Source organism: Ips typographus, linkage group LG5 (genome assembly GCF_016097725.1).
Source record: "Ips typographus isolate SLU linkage group LG5, UJ_Ityp_2.0, whole genome shotgun sequence".
Lineage (NCBI taxonomy): Eukaryota > Metazoa > Arthropoda > Insecta > Coleoptera > Curculionidae > Ips > Ips typographus.
This window is the reverse complement of record NC_138426.1, coordinates 3,320,346-3,344,279: the sequence shown is the minus strand read 5'-3', so window position 1 is coordinate 3,344,279 and position 23,934 is coordinate 3,320,346. Positions and strand designations below refer to the sequence as shown.

General features: G+C 40.0%; 2 non-coding genes and 2 pseudogenes across 2 annotated transcripts; 2 read left to right on the top strand and 2 right to left on the bottom strand.

Annotated features, from left to right (window-relative positions):
* The first annotated feature begins 2,530 nt into the window (after positions 1–2,530).
* Positions 2,531–2,692, top strand: LOC145730037 (U1 spliceosomal RNA). Its single transcript, XR_014178522.1, has one exon. It is a non-coding gene; the product is annotated as a U1 spliceosomal RNA (small nuclear RNA).
* A 9,925-nt stretch (positions 2,693–12,617) lies between these two features.
* On the top strand, positions 12,618–12,791 carry LOC145730022 (U2 spliceosomal RNA; annotated as a pseudogene).
* Positions 12,792–16,768: 3,977 nt separating this feature from the next.
* On the bottom strand, positions 16,769–16,949 carry LOC145730021 (U2 spliceosomal RNA; annotated as a pseudogene).
* A 5,587-nt stretch (positions 16,950–22,536) lies between these two features.
* On the bottom strand, positions 22,537–22,698 carry LOC145730016 (U1 spliceosomal RNA). The gene has a single exon (XR_014178503.1). It is a non-coding gene; the product is annotated as a U1 spliceosomal RNA (small nuclear RNA).
* Between the last annotated feature and the right edge of the window lie 1,236 nt (positions 22,699–23,934).

The window sequence follows — 23,934 nt, the reverse complement described above, 5'->3', positions numbered from 1 at the left end:
AGGTCTCGTGCAGTTACACCACAAAGAAAGTGTTCTAAGACAAGCACAAAAATTATCCGGCTAAATCTGAGCTCTTATGGTATTGCCCCCGACAATTCCACTCATGTACAAAAAATGCCATATATACGGCATCAAAACACGGTTTGCTATCGGCTAATAAGGAAGGAAGAGAGTTTGCTAGCGGATAAAAAAATCGGATAAATTTTGCTGTTGATTTCATCGTTTCCACGGATTTTCACTACACTTCTATTGTTGCAATGTCTCACCTTGAGATTTTTGCTGGCACTGTCAATTTTGATGTTTGTTTTTATTGTTCTGGTTATGGCTCGCTTCGGATAGAGTTCTACTGCAGAAAATCAAAAGAACCAGAAGAATGTATTTCTGCCAGTACAAGGAAATCGCAGTCTTATTATATTATTGATTGTATTCATGGAATTGTCTTATCAAATACCATTCGAGCTCAGATTTTGAACAAGATAATTTTTCCGCTTGTCTTCTCATACTTTCTTTATGGTACAAAACTCGACCTGTTTGGCAAAATCACTCGAGCTACGCTCTCGTGATTTAGTTACAACAGGTCTCGTGCAGTTACACCAAAAAGAAAGTGTTCTAAGACAAGCACAAAAATTATTCGGCTAAATCTGAGCTCTTGTGGTATTGCCCCCGACAATTCCACTCATGTACAAAAAATGCCATATATACGTCATCAAAACACGGTTTGCTATCGGCTAATAAGGAAGGAAGAGAGTTTGCTAGCGGATAAAAAAATCGGATAAATTTTGCTGTTGATTTCATCGTTTCCACGGATTTTCACTACACTTCTATTGTTGCAATGTCTCACCTAGGGATTTTTGCTGGCACTGTCAATTTTGATGTTTGTTCGTATTGTTTTGGTTATGGCTCGCTTCGGCTAGAGTTCTACTGCAGAAAATCAAAAGAACCAGAAAAATTTATTTCTGCCAGTACAAAGCAGTCGTATATTATTGATTATATTCATGGAATTGTCTTATCAAATACCATTCGAGCTCAGATTTTGAACAGGATAATTTTTCCGCTTGTCTTCTCATACTTTCTTTATGGTACAAAACTCGACCTGATGTTTGGCAAAATCACTCGAGCTGCGCTCTCGTGATTTAGTTACAACAGGTCTCGTGCTGTTACACCACAAAGAAAGTGTTCTAAGACAAGCACAAAAATTATCCGGCTAAATCTGAGCTCTTGTGGTATTGCCCCCGACAATTCCACTCATGTACAAAAAATGCCATATATACGTCATCAAAACACGGTTTGCTATCGGCTAATAAGGAAGGAAGAGAGTTTGCTAGCGGATAAAAAAATCGGATAAATTTTGCTGTTGATTTCATCGTTTCCACGGATTTTCACTACACTTCTATTGTTGCAATGTCTCACCTTGAGATTTTTGCTGGCACTGTCAATTTTGATGTTTGTTCGTTTTGTTTTGGTTATGGCTCGCTTCGGATAGAATTCTACTGCATAAAATCAAAAGAACCAGAAAAATGTATTTCTGCACAAGGCAGTCGCAGTCTTATTATATTATTAATTATATTCATGGAATTGTCTTATCAAATACCATTCGAGCTCAGATTTTGAACAGGATAATTTTTCCGCTTGTCTTCTCATACTTTCTTTATGGTACAAAACTCGACCTATTTGGCAAAATCACTCGAGCTGCGCTCTCGTGATTTAGTTACAACAGGTCTCGTGCTGTTACACCAAAAAGAAAGTGTTCTAAGACAAGCACAAAAATTATCCGGCTAAATCTGAGCTCTTGTGGTATTGCCCCCGACAATTCCACTCATGTACAAAAAATGCCATATATACGTCATCAAAACACGGTTTGCTATCGGCTAATAAGGAAGGAAGAGAGTTTGCTAGCGGATAAAAAAATCGGATAAATTTTGCTGTTGATTCCATCGTTTCCACGGATTTTCACTACACTTCTATTGTTGCAATGTCTCACCTTGAGATTTTTGTTGGCACTGTCAATTTTGATTTTTGTTCATATTGTTTTGGTTATGGCTCGCTTCGGATAGAGTTCTACTGCAGAAAATCAAAAGAACCAGAAAAATGTATTTCTGCCAGTACAAGGAAGTCGCAGTCTTAATATATTATTGATTGTATTCATGGAATTGTCTTATCAAATACCATTCGAGCTCAGATTTTGAACAGGATAATTTTTCCGCTTGTCTTCTCATACTTTCTTTATGGTACAAAACTCGACCTGTATGGCAAAATCACTCGAGCTGCGCTCTCGTGATTTAGTTACAACAGGACTCGTGCAGTTACACCAAAAAGAAAGTGTTCTAAGACAAGCACAAAAATTATCCGGTTAAATCTGAGCTCTTATGGTATTGCCCCCGATAATATACATATAAATATTATATACATTCACCAGATATCACTTTCGTATACTACATATACTGTCTGTACAGATGGCAGCACTGTCAACCGTTAGCCGCGCCTAAAAGATAAAAATGATAAACTACTTCTTTGGTTGGGGTGAAAAAGCATACTTACCTGGCGTAGGGGTTTACAGTGATCAATAAGGCTGTTCCCCCAGGGTGAGGCCCTCCATTGCACTACGGTAGGGCTGACCCCTGCGATTATCCCTAATGCGGATAACTCGGGCGCGTAATTTTTGGTAGCCGGGACTGCGTACGCGCTGTCCCGAATAAATTAATTCATTAGTATATTCTATATTAAGAGCGGAAAGTACATATTTGCCGCTTGCACAGGAAAGTTGCAGCTTGAGACGAAGCCGAACGCTGCAATCATGTAAAATCACTTGACGGAATGTGTTTATTTCAAACAGGTATGTCAAGGGTTGTTATGGGAACGCCGAAAAAGTTGGTGAGTAGATTGTTAGTAGAAAGCGAAAACGCTCTATAGTCAAAATTTTACCCTTTGAGAATGACGTCAAGCAGGTGAAAAAACACGCATGTCTGGAATTAGATCACAAATTTTAACCTGCAAATGCTTTGAAAAATGAGTGATCATGAGAGTTTCAGTTGACACCTGGAAACTGTTTCTTTTCGTACTCAAAAAAAAACAGCACATTTAGAATTAGCATTTGGCCCTTCTCATTGTAGCGAAGCATTTTTATACCTTTGATATTCGTTTAAATCAAAGTGACAGTAAATGTCAACGTTTTTAATTTGACAGGACGACAAAATTAACAACGTGCCTTTTTTGCTAAAATTGTTTATTTCATATGTTTGATATGTGATAAACAAAGATGTAAAAAGATGACGTCATTCTCAAAAGGTAAAAATCCAACTATAGAGCAGAAAATGATTCACTTAACGAACTTATCAACGGCCATGGTAGGAGAGAAGAATCTGAATTTTATATCATTGATTATTGTTTCATCATATCATAGCATACTACGAAGTACGGATATCTCTACTTTACTGTTAGAATTTATATCAATTTGACTTTGGTTGCACACCATGACGATGCTGCAGGTCGTCCTCCGGACTTACGGCGCGATATCCATTTACTACGTGACCACGTGAAATACTACGATGATGCTATTGGTTAGCAAAACATTTTGTTAAGCCCCACGCATGCTTAGTAAAATCTTTACGGATTACAACGTGGCCATGTTTTGTCTTTTTACGAACATAACTGTTAACGTTATTATATGTGTATGCTTTGCCTCGCGCTACATTTTTTAGACAAGAAACTAAAATTTGTACAGTTTGGCGTCAATCCATAACCTGAGCCGACTGTGAGACGGTAGCGTTTAGAATGTGTATTATGGTTGGCTAGAAGTTAAAAAGTAAATAAACAAGTCAATCTTGTAAGTCTATGGTTAGTAATCATTCTTACTCTTCTTTCTTTTGCATGACAGTCAGAAATTCTAGTCTCCTTCATATTGTTATGGTTTGGGCCTACTATGCTCGATACTCGATGAAACCGATGCGCCGCAATATCTGGCCGGGCGCGTGTTAAAGTAGGCCACAGTTAGGAAGCGCCACACCTGGAAGAATCTTTGATATTCGAGGCAAATCGCGAAGCGTTTTGCGGTCATTCTAGAACGTGGTTTGCGAATATAAAAGAAGCGGTGTCGACGCCGGGAGTAGTGTAGTGTAGTAGTGAATTTGGGAACGCGGTAAAGTTTAAATAGCGGAATAATTGTGGAATTGTAGTAGTGTTTTCAGTAGCTGAATTAATTATTGTACGGAGTGTTTTGAAGTGTGAATAAATTTATTAATTGTTGAGTTAAACTGACTTTGTGAAAACCCACGGAAAATCGTAACAATTGGTGTCAGAAGTGCGATCAGACTTTAGTGCGACGTGAATTGGAACTAAACTTCGGGTTAGAGACTTGTGTTCAGAACCGGACTAGAGATTTTCAGAACAGTGGTGTGTTAAAGTTATTTTATGCCAATAACAAGACGTCAAAGTGCAAACATGGAGGCCCAACTTGCAGCTATTATAGAAATGCTTAAACAAGACAAAGAAGAACAAGAAAAGATTCGAAAACAAAACAAGGAAGAACAAGAAAGGATTCGACAACAAGACAAAGAAGAACAAGAAAAGATTCGAAAACGAAACAAGAAAGAACAAGAAAGGATTCGACAACAAGACAAAGAAGAACAAGAAAAGAGTCGAAAACGAAACAAGGAAGAACAAGAAAGGATTCGACAACAAGAAGAAAGAATTCGACAACAAGACAAAGAAGAACAAGAAAAGATTCGAAGACGAAACAAGGAAGCACAAGAAAGGATTCGACCACAAGAAGAAAGAATTCGACAACAAGACAAAGAAGACAGAGAGCGGCATGAAAAGCGTAACGTAGAAATATTGAACGTTCTAGCGGGGACCAAGGATCCAAGAGTATGTAACCCATAGTCTCAATAAAATTCAGAATGATGTTCGGGAGGACATTAATAAAATTCAGAATGATGTCAAGATAAAGCTACGCGACAGAGCGGAAAATTGACAGCAGAGGAGTCAGCTCTACAGTGTTCACCGGAAACGGGCTCAACAAGATCAAGCCTCCCACATACGACGGTCAAACTTCATGGGCAACGTACCAACTCCAATTTGAGGCCGCTGCAAATGCAAATAGATGGAGTAACGAGGAAATGGCTGTAGCACTGGTGGTGGCATTACGAGGACCTGCATTGGAGCTGTTACAGACTCTGCCTATCGCCCAACGAAGCAACTATGAAGCATTAGTAGCTGCATTAGAACGTCGTTATGGGGATCAACATAAGAAAGGACTGTATCGAACGCAATTAAAGGCAAGACAGCAGAAAACTGGTGAAAATCTAGAAGAGTTTGAGGCCGAAATTCGTCGCCTTGTGCATCTGGCTTACCCAGCCGTCCCGGATGAAATCCAAGAAGAACTTGTGGCACAGTATTTTGTAGATGGGATTCGAGATCCGGAGGTAAAGAAATGGCTGAAGATGTTCAAAGGGAGCAACAACAGCGAATTACTGGTTCGAGCGCTGGAAGTTGAAGCTGCGTGCAATGACTTAAAGCCAGAGACTATTCAAGAGGAAAGAGTACCGCCAGCCGATCATGTTGCTACATTAATAGATTAAATTAAATCAATGTTAGGCCAATTAGTGCAAGAAATGGCAGCATTAGGAAATGGCAAGTCCACACAGTTAAAACGGTCACGTCCGATCACTAGAGTGGAATGTTATCGATGTGGACGCAAAGGACACTATAGAAGGAATTGCAGACAGCGGTCTTGTTCTCCAAACCCACAGTGCCGACGAAATCAGGACATTAGAACAAATCACCGGAACTCCTCTGTTAAAAGAAACATTACGTGTTATAATTGTGGTCGTAGAGGACATTACCGCTGGAATTGCAGACAGCAGTCTCGTTTACCGACCCCGCGGAACTGGCGTAACCAGGAGCAGGAAATGAAGAATCCGGAAAGACATTTACCGCGATATGTAGAGGATCGGCAAGTGTTTGATAGTGACTTAAGGTACCGGAAAGGACAAATTCATAATAATTGGTCAAATCGGGAAGATGACAGATAAAGAGGCTACAAAAAGAATGAAGAGCAGCGTTTCTAAGGAAGTCATAATAAAAGGACAGCGCTCAGACTCTGATTTGGAAGTAATCAGAAGATGGTTGGAGAAGGATTTCAAACCGGATTGGCAACAGATTTCCAGATATGGACCAACAGTAAGGGGTTACTGGTTGCAGTGGAATTCGCTTCGACTGCGAGATGACTTAATTACTCGCAAATGGGAAAGTCCAGACGGAAAACGCTTTGTTTACCAAACAATAGTGCCCAATTCCTGCAAAGAGAATGTGCTGCGAGAACTACATGACAGTCGCGGAGGAGGACACTTTGGAGTAAACCAGACTTTGGCTAGAATAAGAGATCGATTTTACTGGATTAACTTCAGAAAGGAATGGTGTAAACGGTGTGACCAGTGTTCGTTACAGAAGGGATCCATAACAATTCGGAAACTTGAGAGAGAGAAGATGAAACCAAACAACGACCGTATGAAGATGACACTGGACCACAGACCAACTGGCGGCAATTATAAGGAAGGTGATGCTGTGTGGATGTTTCAACCCAGGAGGAGCAAAGGATTAAGTGAAAGATGGCAACGACACTGGGAGGGACCTTACAATGTGGTAAAAAGGTTAAACGACGTCGCATACAGAGTCCAACGCAGCCCCAAAGGCAAGATGAAAATTGTCCATCTGGACAGACTCAAGAAATACCAGGGATTAGATGAAGCGGATCGGGACGATCAGCTTTAAGAGGGGGGCAGTGTTACGGTTTGGGCCTACTATGCTCGATACTCGATGAAACCGATGCGCCGCAATATCTGGCCGGGCGCGTGTTAAAGTAGGCCACAGTTAGGAAGCGCCACACCTGGAAGAATCTTTGATATTCGAGGCAAATCGCGAAGCGTTTTGCGGTCATTCTAGAACGTGGTTTGCGAATATAAAAGAAGCGGTGTCGACGCCGGGAGTAGTGTAGTGTAGTAGTGAATTTGGGAACGCGGTAAAGTTTAAATAGCGGAATAATTGTGGAATTGTAGTAGTGTTTTCAGTAGCTGAATTAATTATTGTACGGAGTGTTTTGAAGTGTGAATAAATTTATTAATTGTTGAGTTAAATTGACTTTGTGTCAACCCACGGGAAAATCGTAACAATATCTTTGAAATTTTTGGCTAGTATAAATTAGATACCCTTTGCAAAGAATAGCTATTTAACAAGAAGAGACAGTTGAAAAGAGAAAGCGAATTAGAGAGATACAGACTTTGCCTACCAAGTTAAGAGACAATCGACTGATATCGGCTCTGATCGTTAATTATCAGGAGTTTCATTGGTTGGTCATTCAGGTTGTTATCAAGAACGTTGCCATATCTCAGATCACACCAAATATATATTTTAAAATATCAGTTTAAAGTTAATAATAGTCAATAAGAATTGATATCTTCCTTAGTTAATATTCGATCCTGAAAATTGGATGCAATTTTTATTTCAACCCGAAATAAGATAAGAGACAACCGGCAACATGTTCCCTACCCAAGGCAAACCGAGGTCAACCAAAAACATCACCCCAACCCAACATCAAAGGAATCATGCCGGCTGTCCCTTCTTGTTAAATAGTTATTCTTTGCTCTTTGTGTAAAAGTGTAGTATTTTGCTAGAATAAAAACTCTCATTTAGTAATTGTCTCTAATAAGAAGGTTTTGAATAAAATTATGACTCTGACATATAAATGGTAACATTATGGTCGCCATGCGATCAAGATGAGGGTCATAAAGCTAAGCATTTAATACACTTTACTGCCGTCAGTAGGAGCCGCCATGTCTATATTACCCCTTTTACTGGTATGATTTTAGTCGGTCGCAATTAAAAATTAAAATATCGTTATCGCTTCTCGGCCTTTTGGCTAAGATCAAAGTGTAGCAAAGCATAGTTGCACCATCTGCCAATAAAGCTTTAATACGAGTAGCATTTTAAATTTGAACCACAAATTCAAATTACAATCTTGTGCTAAAACCGACAGTCCATCCTGTCAATATTTTCTCCTCCAAAGGAGTCGGGAGGCGTTCACCTCGAAGGCCTCCCAAGAGACGATGATAACGCATCTATAGCGTCGTCAACCCACACTTCTGAAGCCGACGGAAGAGGAAAAGCACGGGAACTCCGTTTTTCAAAAATTGTGGAGCAGCTGAAGAAAAATATCAATGTTCTGAAGTGTTTAGATTGCAGTAATCTTCACCGAAGCCTTGTGAACAACCCCAAAGGCACATCAAATCCGAACATAGCCGAAACACTGGAGACGGCTATCGGACATTTGAAACGGACACACAACATGCAGCGGAAAAAAGCCAGCACGAGCACGACGGGTAAGCAGCAAAAACCCACTATATCTAGCGATAAGGAACCCGAACCGCTGATAAAACCGATGGATATTGAAAATATTGGTTTTAAAACACCAAAGAAGTGTATTAAAATCAAACACTTATTCACGCAACCGACCAGCCCAACTACTGAAAATCGATACAACGTACTGGACAATGAACAACATTTAGACACTCAAATGGAGGACGAAGAAAGCATCGAACAAATGATACAAACAAAGACAAACACAACACTGAAAACAAAACCGAAAGGAAGCAACAAACCACCCCCCATAGTTATAAAAGGCAAACTACACTGTCACAAAACTTTTCTAGCCGAAATAAAGAAAATTACCAAAAAGAATATAACTTTGAAGTATGCAAAAAACTCGGTTATATTGACATTCAAAGACAAAACTGTACCCGAAAACCAAGGTGCAGTCGATGTGCAGAAAGCCACGAAATTGTTCAGTGCCCGAACAGGGACTTTGAGTCGAAATGTGCTAATTGCGGGGGCCAGCACAGAGCAATAAGTACCACATGCCCAGTTTACCAATACAGGGTAAACAAACTGCGAGAGAAGAAGCTGGTAGACGCACCACCACCTGCAAAACCAGCCTGGCAGAACAAAAGACCGCAAAATAGGAACCAAGAACAACCATAACGGACGCAACAACGACGAAGAGAACGAAACTACGACGAGGAGTTTCCTGATACTCTGAGCCGTAGGAGCGAGCACGAGGACACGGGGAGAGTGACGAGTAGACGAGGAACAGCCGGCATGACCCAGGTGAGAGACCTTAATGATGCATTTGTCGAACTGAATTCTTTGATTGACTTAAATGAAGCCCTTATGGCAGTTAAACATTTTACTAGAATGTTGCGAGAGGGGGGAAATACTTCAAGAGAAAAATTTGAGATTATGACTCAATTTTTCAATGAAATTTTACCAAAATATAAAATCTAAATCGCGTTCAAAATAATTTGTTGAAACTGCAACGGGATTTTCAACAAATTAGGGGAATTAAATGACTACTTGACTTCGAGAAATGTTGACATAGCGATAGTTTTGGAAACAAAACTTCGTAATGAAGACAAACTCGACATACAACAATACACAATAGAACGACAAGACAGACCTGACAGACGAACCAGAGGCTACGGCCGAGGAGGAGGCGTGCTCATTTTAATCAAAAATGGCATTCCTTATAAGCGACTGCCAAATTTAGGCACTACAATAGAACATGTTGCTATTACACTTAAAAACAATGTAACAATTGCAGGTGTTTACGCTCCTCCCTTGCTAAATATGACTGAAAATGACCTAACTCCATTCTTCATCGTAACTCCGCGATGCTTATTACTCGGCGACTTAAACGCGAAACATACACTCTGGAATAATCATATAAATAACAGAGCGGGGCTTTTATTGCACCAATACCTACACGACAATGACCATCTCCAACTACTTTACACTGACGAACCCACACACTATCCACTTGACAACAATAGCGCACCATCTTACATTGACATAGGCATTAATAAAGGCCTAAGAGGACTATCTGATCTCCAGACAGAGACTGCACTAAACTCAGACCATTTACCAATCTATGTGGTCTGGAATGAGGCTAGAGAAACGACACAACGAACAGTCTACGACTACACTAACTTTAATTGGCCATTATACCGACAAAGACTTAACGAAATAACTATTATTCCCCGTGACATTAATTCAATTGAGGCTCTTGAAGCCGAGGTTGAAAGTTTCACGAGGAATGTATGTCAAACAAGAAACGCTCTCGCCAGAAAAGTGGTAAGCAAACCTAAAGAAGACAGACTACCTTACGAAATTCTAGATCTTATACGGACTAAAAACCGAATAAGAAAAAGATGGCAAAATACAAGACGTAACGAAGACAAGCGGACAATGACAGAACTTACAAATCAAATACGTACTGACATCAAAACATACAAGAACAAATGTTGGACAGAAAAACTAACTAAACTAAACGTACGCGACAATTCTCTATGGAAAGTAACAAAAAATCTTCGAAAAACAAATGAAAAAGTCCCGACCATTACGCATAATGGACGTGACTTTTTTACAAACGAAGACAAAGCAGAAGTAATCGCAGAACACTTTGCAAACGTCCATAAAGAAACACCTGACACGACTGACGAACAACGAAACATAACAAATAGAGTGGCCAGTTTTGTCGAGCCAAAATACCCCATCCCACCCCGCACTTACACTTCACTTCAAACCACTCCTGGCGAAGTGAAAAAATTCCTTCAAAGTCTCCCTAGCAATAAAGCTCCTGGACCAGATACTATAACCTACAAACTCCTCAAAAACCTTCCACGAAAAACCATAGTCCAACTAAACCACATAGTAAACGGCATCATCTTACACCAACATTTCCCAACTCAATGGAAATCCACTATAATAGTACCCATTCCCAAACCTGGAAAAAATGCAACCAACCGCGAGTCATACCGACCTATATCGTTGGTCAACTCTGTCGCTAAACTTGTTGAAAAAATTCTCCTGGAAAGAATAAATAGAGAGGTGGAAAAACTTTCCATTATACCTCCCGAACAATTCGGTTTTAGGCCGAATCATAACACCACTCTGTTGGCCGCAAAAATTGCTTGTAAAGCGTACAATAAATTCAACCAGGAGATGAATACAGCAATGTTATTGCTAGACATGGAAAAAGCTTTTGACTCGGTATGGCACGCGGGGTTGATATACAAACTCTTTGCCATTCATAAACTTCCCCTTCACCTAATATCCTTAATTCATTCCTACATACAAAATCGAACTTTTCAAGTTCGCGTTGAGGACGCCCTTTCCACCCCAAAAAACCTGTATACAGGTGTACCCCAAGGAACAATTCTTTCTCCTCAACTTTACATCCTTTATACTGCAGATATTCCTAAACATCCCATGACAAATCTGGCCTTATACGCAGACGACACGACAATCTACAGTCACTCTTACTACGCTCAAGTAGCAAAAATTCGGATTAACAACCATATCAGAATTTTATTACCATTTTATGACAAATGGAAACTTAAAATTAACGCTCAAAAAACGGAACTAATTGTCTTTACTAAGAAAAATACAAATTATAACATCACCCCACTTTTCATACAAAACATTCCGATAACACCGAAAAAACAAGTAAAATACTTGGGCGTAGTATTTGACCGAAGACTTACCTTTTATTCCAACGTATCCTATCTTATCCAAAAACACTTTGCCGCATCCCAAAAATTATATCCATTAATGAATCCAAACTCCCCTTTAAGTCCAGAAAACAAACTTTTAATTTTCAAAACCATACTTAGACCAATACTGACTTACGCTGCTCCTGTCTGGAACATTGTACCTGACAGACAGAGACGACGACTGCAAGTGCAACAAAACAAATCACTGAGAGCAATAACGTCCTCCAGAATTTATACTAGAGTGACAGACCTACACAACATGACTGGTGTTGAATACATCAGTCAATTTATAGACAACATGTCCGAAAAGTTTTATACCAGTCAAATTCAGGGCTCTGAATTGACACGAAATTTAACGGACATAAGATTTGATCCAAATCAAAGACAGATACACGGACCCATCTACAAACGGTTACCAATCTACTACCGAAATTTACAACCACCTTAACCACTTCAACACTGAAACAAACGCACGCACTTACACACGATTACTCTGATTTCTCCACTCACCATAAAACCTCACTGAAACGTACCAACAACACGGGGAGTAGGTGGGGACTCTGAATGTTGTGTTTGGATAATATCCAACACAAGGGGATGAGTCATGAACCAAAATCTGGAGCAGTAACAACTTACGCACGAAAAGCCATTAAGGCCTACCGTATATTCAAAACGGTACCGATTTTTAAAGGGTTTTTTCTTACATTTTTCCCTAATTTCAAATTTCGAAAGTAAATTCAACCTCTCGCAGCTTTTCATAAAAAATACGCTTTAGCCATCAGCGCCAGAGAATTCTAAAGTTCCCGCATAAAGGTCTCGCATCTGGGAGGCGGGATGTTACTCTGAAACAACCTCACAATCCCGATGTTTCTCAAAGGCTTAACATCCAGCCTGCCTGTTTATCAGGTTTTCGTGTTCGCGCCTATACGCTTAGCGTATTAGGTAACAGCGGGCAACACACGTCATTTTCATCTTTTGTACATAATACATTCACCTGTAAATATGTAAATAAAGTTCATATATATATCAAAGTGTAGTATCTGTTCTTATCAGCTTAATATCTGATACGTCCCGCATGCGGGACCAGTATATTAAACTGATTTTTGGAAATTGACGGAGGTTAGGGGCTTGCTCCACCTCTGTCGCGGGTTGGCCCGGTATTGCAGTACCGCCCGGATCGGCCCATTTTATCCAATGTAAAGTAAAATTTTGATTTGAACCAGAACCCTCATGTCAAACCTGGGGACATTCCATTCAAGACAAAACTACCCGAAAACCAAGGTGCTGTCGATGCGTAGAAAGCAGAATCAGACATGGACATGGAAACGACATAGTGTATTTTCTAGGTTACATGCCCCTCCCCTGAAAAGCGGCCTCGAACACTAAAATTCTATATTACAAAATCAAGTTCTCATCTTTGCTTATTTTCATATGAATCTTAAAATTAACCGATGTTGCTTATTTGCTAGAGAGGGTATGGGAAAAAGTTTATTAAAAAAATATCTTAAAACTACTTCTCTCTCCTAGATAATGTTTTCATACACAAAAAAATAATTAATCCTGTCATTGGGTCACCGTTCAACCTTGTGTTGCGTCTATCTTCTTGCTCTTCTTTTTGGCCAAAATTTACGTCAACTACACATTGTATTGTACATTGGGCACCCACATCTAGGCGGAAACGCATCACCTAGACTTTGTCTCATCAGAGTGCCTCCTCTTGGCACTGTACTCGCTAAGCTGCAAACTCAATCCCTGAGCTTCATCATCTTTTGTCCTTTGCAGCTTTTCTGCACATCTGTACACTTCTTAACCCCCAGCCCTCTGGGGGTGATTTTTTTGACTTTGCGTGCACACTGGTGTAGAACCGCCGTGGCGGGACCCATCTGAAGATGCTGGTTTCTCCAAGACTTACTGCTTTACTTCCTTAAAAGATATGACAATTTGTTGATAGACGCATCAAGGTCGGCCGGTGGCCACTGAAATGAACAATATATTTTTTTACTTAATAAACAAACAAGAATCCTATACCATGTATTAGCACTGGACCTAGTTTTAAATAAACACACGATACTTGCACTATTTTGCTGTCTCAGCAAAGAACCTAGGTCAGAAATAGCGTCACTGGCTTAGAAAATTGAGACAATGTTATTACTAAACTGCAACTTTGCAAACTATACTTGTTTTTACGATACCCAATTACTCACTTAAATTTTACGCTTACCAAATGAATCTGCACTGCATAGACTGTTGCTTTATGGCGTCCTCCAGGTCGCTCTTGACTTTATCCTACTCGATTGAGGCAAATGCGAGCCTGTAAACTGGTCCTTTCAAAATCATCAACATCTTCATTTTTCGGAGGGTCGTAGCGTCAGGGGCAGAGCTGGGGTGTGACTACTGATATGAAGATCAGTAGTCCGGGATCAAACGGGGCACCTCCACCATGACACGTTAAGGGGTAGCCCAGAGGGGAGAAAACTTAGGTTTCCACAGGTAACTCACTATATTTGAGAAGTTAAATCAATTGGTACAGTAATTTTACCCCCAGATTGCCAAGATGGCGTAGAGCCAATAGAGGAATGATGTGGGATGCAGGATAGAGTAGACGGAAGGTTCACGGAGGGAAAACGCTTTATTGGGGATGAATGAACCCTAGACTCATGTCCGAGGGCATTCACCACGCCGGTAAAGTCGTTATTGTACTAGCAAAAGGAGGTAAGTAGGTGCGGCAACTCTTGCTGCACGCCCACACTATTTCCTTTGCTAGGGCTGATACTCGGGTGTGGCACTTGGTCACCTACTGATCCACGTTGCGTTGCACAATAGGCATACCCAGACTAACCCAGAGATCAGTCAGTAACCTCCCTCTGGGGAAGACCCCAGAGTTTGGTGATTTAGTCGAGCTACGGTGCATCTTTTATATTCGTCAGCGACCTCATTATGCTAACCTTGCTGACTGTGCTGGTTACTGGGTGTGCACCGTAACTACTAACACGGGTGTGACATCTCCCCCTTCCAACAAGTGTTCGCCCCGAACACTAAAAGCGAAACTTATACATAAAGTATGCTAATTTTAACCTTAAATGCTATATGGTGTATGAAGGTAGTGGATCGAGTCCTTTATTTATTCACCAGATTACAATATGTTAGCTTAATATAGTCCTATTCTTAATGCCTGCGAGAGATAGGGGTGTACTTTATTTAAAACATCACAAATGTTACATTGGGTCACCTTTCAACCTTGCTGTTGCGTCTATCTTATTGCCTTCCGTATTAAGCGAAATTCACGTAAATTGCTCATTGTACCCTTCTTTGGCACCATCGTCTAAGTGGAAACGCTTCACCTAGGCTTCATCTCATCGTAGTGCCTTCTTTATTTTTCTCCACGCATTTTAAAGTCTCCCCGCTTTCTTGCCCGATCTCTCTCAAAATTTACTAAAACTCAAATTTTCTCTGACTCAAAGTTCTTACTCCATAAACCTCACATTATCCAAGTATTGTGAGGAAGTTGACTAGTGAATTAACCTCGAATTCACCTTGTCCAAGCTAATTAGCTATTTATAACCTAGTTGGTTAAAAATATACCAGTTTGTAAATAATACCCATGTAAAGAGTACTTACATTATATTTATATGAGTCAAAGTGTTTGAGTAGTAAGTTTATTAACCCTACAAGAATTGAAAATATACAGTCCACACCAAACAGACACAAGATGTCTGCCCTGAGGTTATATGTCAAGATTGGAACCCCCGCCAGGAGCCATCTCTAAGAAATCAAGCCACAGTATCTTTAGACTGTGGTAAAGCGACCACTGCTATTCACCATAAAATCAATAGTTTATTACAACAACAACAACATAATTTATACAAGTGACAAACCATTTTTTATTCAAGAACAGAACAATTAGGCCCACGAGGGTAGCTAATGGCCTGTTCTTCGAGTGAATAAACAGGTTTAAATCACCATCAACTTTTTTTCATTTATATACTAAACCTTCGTTAAGTCATTGAAAAGTGTCGCGTATTCAACAGACCACTATACTTATGCTTTATCGACTATCGTAAGGCCTTCGATAGCATTAATTGGAATTGACTCTGGGTAGTTCTGAAGGAAATGGAGATGCGAGTACCGGATCATCTGTCATTTTTAATTCAGAATCTGTACATAACCAGAAAGGCAGTCGTAAGAGTTGACAATCAACTATCCAATCTCTGTAAAAAAGAAAAAGGAGTTCGTCAACGATGTATCCTCTTCTATTTAACATCTATGGAGAATATATTATGAGAAGAGTGACCGATGGATGGAACGGTTGGTGAATTACAGTTGGTGAAATAAAGATATCTAATCTTCGTTATGCGGACGATACCGTCCTACTAGCAAATAGCCAAGTGCATCTTCTGGAAGTCTGGTAATGGAAAGTAATAGCCTTGGATTGGCCATCAACTACTCAAAGAGCAAAGTTATGATCATCGACAGGACACTAGGAATAATATGCCAGACATTCTTCACATGGGTCAATGTCAATTCGTGAACCAATACATCTATCTGGGAGCACTGATTTCAAATGAGGGTGGCGGTTCTCAGGAAATTGTTCGTAGATGCAAATTCGCTAGATGGACAGCGAAAAGCCTCCAAAAAACATGGAAACTGCTATCACATAAAACACAAACAAATCTATTATTAAATCACTGTATCCCGCGGTACTCCTATACGGAACAGAAACATGGTCGATCGACGCGTTTGAACTATGGTGCTGGAGAAGCATCCTACGAGTTCCCTGGACAGCAAGAAGAACTAATGCGTTCATCATGCAAAAAGTAAACGAACCCCAAAGGTATCCAAAATAGTGCAAGCTCGAATTCTTAGATACTTCGAGCACATTAAGAGAAGAGAGGAGAACAATTTGGAGCGACTAATAATAATTTGCGACATTAGCACTCAGCATCTACAATCGAAGAAAGTGGCGAGAAATTGCAAAGCGAGCAACGAAGAAAACCGAAGCCTGATCACGAATCTTCTGTCAAGAGGAAAACAAAGAAGAAGATAAAGCTAAAATGAGTGTTCCACGAAAACATCATGAAATGTTGGTGGTTTGCGAGATACAGTGTTTCAAAGCTTGATAAACTAATAACTAATTGTGTGGTTTAAATGAAAATTTCAATTTAAATTGATTAAAATGGGCCGATTCCGGTGGTACTGCAATACCGGGCCAACCCGCGACAGAGGTGGAGCAAGCCCCTAACCTCCGTCAATTTCCAAAAATCAGTTTAATATACTGGTCCCGCATGCGGGACGTATCAGATATTAAGCTGATAAGAACAGATACTACACTTTGATATATATATATGAAGTTTATTTACATATTTACAGGTGAATGTATTATGTACAAAAGATGAAAATGACGTGTGTTGCCCGCTGTTACCTAATACGCTAAGCGAATAGGCGCGAACACGAAAACCTGATAAACAGGCAGGCTGGATGTTAAGCCTTTGAGAAACATCGGGATTGTGAGGTTGTTTCAGAGTAACATCCCGCCTCCCAGATGCGAGACCTTTATGCGGGAACTTTAGAATTCTCTGGCGCTGATGGCTAAAGCGTATTTTTTATGAAAAGCTGCGAGAGGTTGAATTTACTTTCAAAATTTGAAATTAGGGAAAAATGAAAGAAAAAAAAACCCTTTAAAAATCGGTACCGTTTTGAATATACGGTAGGCCTTAATGGCTTTTCGTGCGTAAGTCCCCACCTACTCCCCGTGTTGTTGGTACGTTTCAGTGAAGTTTTATGGTGAGTGGAGAAATTAGAGTAATCGTGTGTAAGTGCGTGCGTTTGTTTCAGTGTTGAAGTGGTTAAGGTGGTTGTAAATTTCGGGAGTAGATTGGTAACCGTTTGTAGATGGGTCCGTGTATCTGTCTTTGATTTGGATCAAATCTTATGTCCGTTAAATTTCGGGTCAATTCAGAGCCCTGAATTTGACTGGTATAAAACTTTTCGGACATGTTGTCTATAAATTGACTGATGTATTCAACACCAGTCATGTTGTGTAGGTCTGTCACTCTAGTATAAATTCTGGAGGACGTTATTGCTCTCAGTGATTTGTTTTGTTGCACTTGTAGTCGTCGTCTCTGTCTGTAAGGTACAATGTTCCAGACAGGAGCAGCGTAAGTCAGTATTGGTCTAAGTATGGTTTTGAAAATTAAAAGTTTGTTTTCTGGACTTAAAGGGGAGTTTGGATTCATTAGGGGATATAATTTTTGGGATGCGGCAAAGTGTTTTTGGATAAGATAGGATACGTTGGAATAAAAGGTAAGTCTTCGGTCAAATACTACGCCCAAGTATTTTACTTGATTTTTCGGTGTTATCGGAATGTTTTGTATGAAAAGTGGGGTGATGTTATAATTTGTATTTTTCTTAGTAAAGACAATTAGTTCCGTTTTTTGAGCGTTAATTTTAAGTTTCCATTTGTCATAAAATGGTAATAAAATTCTGATATGGTTGTTAATCCGAATTTTTGCTACTTGAGCGTAGTAAGAGTGACTGTAGATTGTCGTGTCGTCTGCGTATAGGGCCAGATTTGTCATGGGATGTTTAGGAATATCTGCAGTATAAAGGATGTAAAGTTGAGGAGAAAGAACTGTTCCTTGGGGTACACCTGTATGCAGGTTTTTTGGGGTGGAAAGGGCGTCCTCAACGCGAACTTGAAAAGTTCGATTTTGTATGTAGGAGTGAATTAAGGATATTAGGTGAAGAGGAAGTTTATGAATGGCAAAGAGTTTGTATATCCACCCCGCGTGCCATACCGAGTCAAAAGTCAAAAGTCTAGCAATAACATTGCTGTATTCATCTCCTGGTTGAATTTATTATACGCTTCACAAGCGATTTTTGCGGCCAACATAGTGGTGTTATGAAAAGTTTTTTCACCTCTCTATTTATTTTTTCCAGGAGAATTTTTTCAACAAGTTTAGCGACAGAGTTGACCAACGATATAGGTTGGTATGACTCGCGGTTGGTTGCATTTTTTCCAGGTTTGGGAATGGGTACAATTATAGTGGATTTCCATTGAGTTGGGAAATGTTGGTGTAAGATGATGCCGTTTACTATGTGGTTTAGTTGGACTATGGTTTTTCGTAGAAGATTTTTGAGGAGTTTGTAGGTTATAGTATCTGGTCCAGGAGCTTTATTGTTAGGGAGACTTTGAAGGAATTTTTTCACTTCGCCAGGAGTGGTTTGAAGTGAAGTATAAGTGCGGGGTGGGATGGGGTATTTTCGCTCGACAAACCTGGCCACTCTATTTGTTATGTTTCGTTGTTCGTCAGTCGTGTCAGGTGTTTCTTTATGGACGTTTGCAAAGTGTTCTGCGATTACTTCTGCTTTGTCTTCGTTTGTAAAAAAGTCACGTCCATTATGCGTAATGGTCGGGACTTTTTCATTTGTTTTTCGAAGATTTTTTGTTACTTTCCATAGAGAATTAAAGTGCAATAAAAGCCCCGCTCTGTTATTTATGTGGTTATTCCAGAGTGTATGTTTCGCGTTTAAGTCGCCGAGTAATAAGCATCGCGGAGTTACGATGAAGAATGGAGTTAGGTCATTTTCAGTCATATTTAGCCAGGGAGGAGCGTAGACACCTGCAATTGTTGCATTGTTTTTAAGTGTAATAGCAACATGTTCTATTGTAGTGCCTAAATTTGGCAGTCGCTTATAAGGAATGCCATTTTTGATTAAAATGAGCACGCCTCCTCCTCGGCCGTAGCCTCTGGTTCGTCTGTCAGGTCTGTCTTGTCGTTCTATTGTGTATCGTTGAATGTCGAGTTTGTCTTCATTACGAAGTTTTGTTTCCAAAACTATCGCTATGTCAACATTTCTCGAAGTCAAGTAGTCATTTAATTCCCCTAATTTGTTGAAAATCCCGTTGCAGTTCCAACAGATTATTTTGAACGCGATTTAGATTTTATATTTCGGTAAAATTTCATTGAAAAATTGAGTCATAATCTCAAATTTTTCTCTTGAAGTATTTCCCCCCTCTCGCAACATTCTAGTAAAATGTTTAACTGCCATAAGGGCTTCATTTAAGTCAATCAGAGAATTCAGTTCGACAAATGCATCATTAAGGTCTCTCACCTGGGTCATGCCGGCTGTTCCTCGTCTACTCGTCACTCTCCCCGTGTCCTCGTGCTCGCTCCTACGGCTCAGAGTATCAGGAAACTCCTCGTCGTAGTTTCGTTCTCTTCGTCGTTGTTGCGTCCGTTGTGGTTGTTCTTGGTTCCTATTTTGCGGTCTTTTGTTCTGCCAGGCTGGTTTTGCAGGTGGTGGTGCTTCTACCAGCTTCTTCTCTCGCAGTTTGTTTACTCTGTATTGGTAAACTGGGCATGTGGTACTTATTGCTCTGTGTTGGCCCCCGCAATTAGCACATTTCGACTCAAAGTCCCTGTTCGGGCACTGAACAATTTCGTGGCTTTCTGCACATCGACTGCACCTTGGTTTTCGGGTACAGTTTTGTCTTGAATGTCCCCAGGTTTGACATCTTTGACATTGCACAATTTGTTTTTGATTTCTTCGATTTTCCCACGTGACTCTAACAGCCATAACCGTTTTAATTTCTTGGTTTAGTTTAGTTACCGTGTATTTAGAGTCGGTAACTATTAGGTAGAGTGGTCGAAATGTGTTTTTCATTTTGTAGATGTTGTGGATTTTCATGTTGTATTCCTCATGTAGATCGTGTTTGATTTCTTCTTCACTTATGTCACCGTCAAGTCCACGAAGAACAAACGCATGTGTTTTTTCTTCGGCCGTTGTGTACGTATGGAATTCCGTGTCTTCCTGTTTCAGTTGTCTCAAGAGCGTCTTGTAGTCATCGGCGTCGTCTGGATACAATATAACCGAGTTTTTTGCATACTTCAAAGTTATATTCTTTTTGGTAATTTTCTTTATTTCGGCTAGAAAAGTTTTGTGACAGTGTAGTTTGCCTTTTATAACTATGGGGGGTGGTTTGTTGCTTCCTTTCGGTTTTGTTTTCAGTGTTGTGTTTGTCTTTGTTTGTATCATTTGTTCGATGCTTTCTTCGTCCTCCATTTGAGTGTCTAAATGTTGTTCATTGTCCAGTACGTTGTATCGATTTTCAGTAGTTGGGCTGGTCGGTTGCGTGAATAAGTGTTTGATTTTAATACACTTCTTTGGTGTTTTAAAACCAATATTTTCAATATCCATCGGTTTTATCAGCGGTTCGGGTTCCTTATCGCTAGGTATAGTGGGTTTTTGCTGCTTACCCGTCGTGCTCGTGCTGGCTTTTTTCCGCTGCATGTTGTGTGTCCGTTTCAAATGTCCGATAGCCGTCTCCAGTGTTTCGGCTATGTTCGGATTTGATGTGCCTTTGGGGTTGTTCACAAGGCTTCGGTGAAGATTACTGCAATCTAAACACTTCAGAACATTGATATTTTTCTTCAGCTGCTCCACAATTTTTGAAAAACGGAGTTCCCGTGCTTTTCCTCTTCCGTCGGCTTCAGAAGTGTGGGTTGACGACGCTATAGATGCGTTATCATCGTCTCTTGGGAGGCCTTCGAGGTGAACGCCTCCCGACTCCTTTGGAGGAGAAAATATTGACAGGATGGACTGTCGGTTTTAGCACAAGATTGTAATTTGAATTTGTGGTTCAAATTTAAAATGCTACTCGTATTAAAGCTTTATTGGCAGATGGTGCAACTATGCTTTGCTACACTTTGATCTTAGCCAAAAGGCCGAGAAGCGATAACGATATTTTAATTTTTAATTGCGACCCACTAAAATCATACCAGTAAAAGGGGTAATATAGACATGGTGGCTCCTACTGACACCAGTAAAGGGCATTAAATGCTTAGCTTTGTTGATCGCATGGCGACCATAATGTTACCATTTATGAGTCATAATTTTATTCTTTCTACAAAACCTCCTTATTACAGACATTTATTTGATGGTCATCAAAGTACAATAATCTCTAAATTTTAAAAAGTAGTAAAACTTACCTTTCACCACGGACTATGTTGTCGTATGTTGTCGTGTGCTCTTTTTATGACCATGGTTTTTATGATATGCTGGTGTGGCGAAAAACCCGAAAATTGTTTGCTTCCTACACAGGTGTTGAATTGAAATCAGATTTTTTAAATCTCCGAAGCCGTTTCTGTAAATGAAAGTAGAATTATTACTAACTACAATAACAACGATGTTAAATCTTAACGTCAATGTAACTTGAACAAGTTTGTAATATCTTTCATGCTTTATCAACTACGTTGTCATGGTGTGCAACCAAAGTCAAACTGATATAAATTCTAACAGCGAAGTAGAGATATTCGTACTTCGTAGTATGCTATGATATGATGATATAAAATTCAGATCTTCTGAGTGCCATATAACAGGTGTTCAATACTTATTGTTGTGGTCGTAGGTGGGTGTAGTTCTCTCCTTCTAACATGGCCGCTGATAAGGTCATATACGGTTTGAAATCAACTGTCACCTGTCACAGCCACAACGTTGTTGTTTGTAACGTTATCTAAGACATGCACCTTTTGTGACAATTGATATCCTTATAGGTGACCTGACCTTCTGACCATAATGAAAGTTTACAGAATACAATATAAGTTCTGTCACTCCTTGTCGGTACTTTGTAGTTTTATTTTTTTGCCGACTGTCGGCGTCGGCAAACGGATCAAAGGGGCTTCTGGGGCTCTTCCTTACTGCTATAAAAATATCAGGGGAAGAGGGAGTAGAAAATCGCATTTATGGTTTTATTTCCTTCTAATTCAATCCACTAGGTCGGTCTTTTACGCGAAGACTGTTCACTGTTATTCGGTACGGGATCTGAGTGGGAGGCAGAAAAGATAAATCGGCGATTTATCCGGAGTGAGAAATTTATGAACGCCCGTTATTTGCTTTCATTTTATTTGAATTTGAAACTTATTTTGAATTAATTTATTCGGGACAGCGCGTACGCAGTCCCGGCTAACAAAAATTACGCGCCCGAGTTATCCGCATTAGGGATAATCGCAGGGGTCAGCCCAACCGTAGTGCAATGGAGGGCCTCACCCTGGGGGAACAGCCTTATTGATCACTGTAAACCCCTACGCCAGGTAAGTATGCCTTTTCACCCCAACCAAAACGCCAATTTGATCATTTTTATCTTTTGAGCGAAGCTAGCGATTGACGGTGCTGCCATCTCTAAAGTAGCCTGTGTAAGATAGCAAAATGGTATAGGTATTTGGTAAACGTAAGATGTACAGTAAAGAAACAATTCAATATTAATTGTTATTTGCTGATGTTCTAGCTTTGAAGCGTTGTTCAAGTCAAAAAGTCAAATGAACACCTAAAACGCTATCGTAACCGAGCTACAAGCATTTTGATCTTTTTAGATAAGCCGACTAATGCGGGAACTATTCTCTGAGGATCCCGAGACTGTGAGCAACACAATGACCTCTGTACTTAACTCTATGAGTTAGAAAGTAGCCCAATTAATGCCGCATCATTCGGTAAACATCGATTTGATTGGTAAAAAATGGTGAGGTTTTGTTTTTTGTTTATACAATTTATTTTTTAAGGCTGTTCCTAGATTTGGAAACGCCATTTGTACTTTCTAACTCATAGAGTTTGGTACCGATGTCACCAGATGTTGCACAACCACTTGATGATGATGATTTCGCAAAGACAAAACCAACGTTATTCTTATGCCAACAATGGAGCACCAACAGTATTGCAAAAATTACATGATTCTAACTTTCATAATACACGACATATTCTCTGTAACCCCAACTAAAAAATGTATACTTTCTGTACCGATAATCTGGATATCTACACATAAATATAGGTAGTGATTTTAAGATACAAAATAGTAACAAATTATTATCGTAAATTGAAAACCCCAACTTAAAACTAAAAGTATATATATTATACTCTATTCTTCTTCTTCTTCTTCTTTAGCCTATGTCCATCCACTCCTGAATGTAGGCCTCTTCCAATGATTTCCATGTCCGTCTATCCAGGGCAGTGTGAAACCAGTTTCTTCCTGCTATCTTCTGGATGTCATCCCGCCATCGCTTTGGGGGTCTCCCTGCATTTCTTTTTGTGGCTCTTGGGCGCCACTGCATTATTTTATTAGTCCATCTAGATGGATCCTGCCTTGCAACATGACCCGCCCATCGCCACTTTAGTTCGGCTGCTCTTCTCATAACATCGGTTACCCTTGTTCTTTTTCGAATCTCTTCGTTTCTTATTCGATCTCTGAGGCTGATTCCCAGCATGGCGCGCTCCATGGCTCTTTGAGTTGTTCTGAGCCTCTCTGCACTTCTCTCTGTAAGTGTCATAGTCTCCAGTCCGTATG